Source organism: Galeopterus variegatus, unplaced genomic scaffold (assembly GCF_000696425.1).
Source record: "Galeopterus variegatus unplaced genomic scaffold, G_variegatus-3.0.2 Scaffold75731, whole genome shotgun sequence".
Lineage (NCBI taxonomy): Eukaryota > Metazoa > Chordata > Mammalia > Dermoptera > Cynocephalidae > Galeopterus > Galeopterus variegatus.
The window spans coordinates 1-1,171 of record NW_007801842.1 but is presented as its reverse complement, the minus strand read 5'-3'; the positions used below and the strand labels follow the sequence as shown (position 1 = coordinate 1,171).

The 1,171-nt window shown below is 60.2% G+C and overlaps 1 pseudogene; it reads left to right on the top strand.

The window, feature by feature from the left end:
* The first annotated feature begins 433 nt into the window (after nt 1-433).
* Nucleotides 434-949, top strand: LOC103584660 (annotated as a pseudogene).
* Nucleotides 950-1,171: the final 222 nt, after the last annotated feature.

The window sequence follows — 1,171 nt, the reverse complement described above, 5'->3', positions numbered from 1 at the left end:
AGCCGGCCGTGTGCGTCCTTCCCTACCTCGGGATCCGGCCGCACCCAGGCTAAGTCCGCTGTGGGCTTCGATCACGCGACTCCAGGGCCCCAAGGTCACACAGGGACCCAGAGGAAGAGCCAGGGTTAGAGCCTGGCTCCCAACCCAGGGCAATTTTCACCACCCAGAGCTGTCTCCGAGGCACCGCAAGGTCTGCGAACATTCCCGGGCTTTTACACGCTGTCTCTTTTGATCCTCTGTTCGACCACACGAAGTCGGAGGGGCAGGGATAAGTCCCTTTTCACAGCTAAAGAGATGAAACCAGAGAGGCTAATGATTTGCCCGACCTCACACTGCGAGTTCAAACGCACTTGTATTTAAGGCCAGATATTAGCTGGGGAGATGATGGCCCTGCCGTGTCCACCTCCAGGTCCTTTCCCTTTGCTTCCTCTAGTCCTGGCGAAGTTTCGAAAGGGACCTGCCAACACTAAAGTGCGCAAAGGTGCCACGGTGACGCTGACTGCGGAGATCGTGGGCGAGCCAGCGCCTAACGTGGCTGGGCCAAGGACAGGGGCGACATCGAGGAGGATGACAGGCGAGAGCTGGGACCTGCGGCATGGGGAGGGCGTGGGGCTGGAACCGGGGCGGGACTGGGACGAGGCGGGGAACCGGGAGGCGAAGAACAGAGCTGGCTGGTTAGGCTCGTCCGGGGCGCTCGTAAACTGACCCGCGGCTCGGACCTCTCTCTCTGTCCCCCTTCCCCGGGTGCTGTTCCGTGTCGGCAGTACCACCACGGTGACCATTCGCCGGGCCACGCCCGAGGACAGCGGCAAGTACGAGGTGTACGTGGACAACAGCCTGGGCATGGACCAGAGCTTCGCTCGCGTGGACGTGGCCTGAAAGGGACCCTCAGACTTTTCACCCTGGCTCCAAGCTCGGGGGTGGGTGGGACTGACGACCGTCCTCCATCACGCTTACTAAAGCCGCTCTCTCTGATCCTCCGTGTTTATTCCGTTCTTTAGCGTCGCCATGCCCTCTCCCCAGCATCCGCACCCACACTTACTCCAGACCCACAGACAGAGGTCACAGAATGTTGGGGTCACAGGAAGTTTGGAGAGTACCTAGTCCGGTGCTTCCTCTTACAGACAGTAAATCTGACATAGGATTTCCCTCACCGTCGGACACTCCTTCA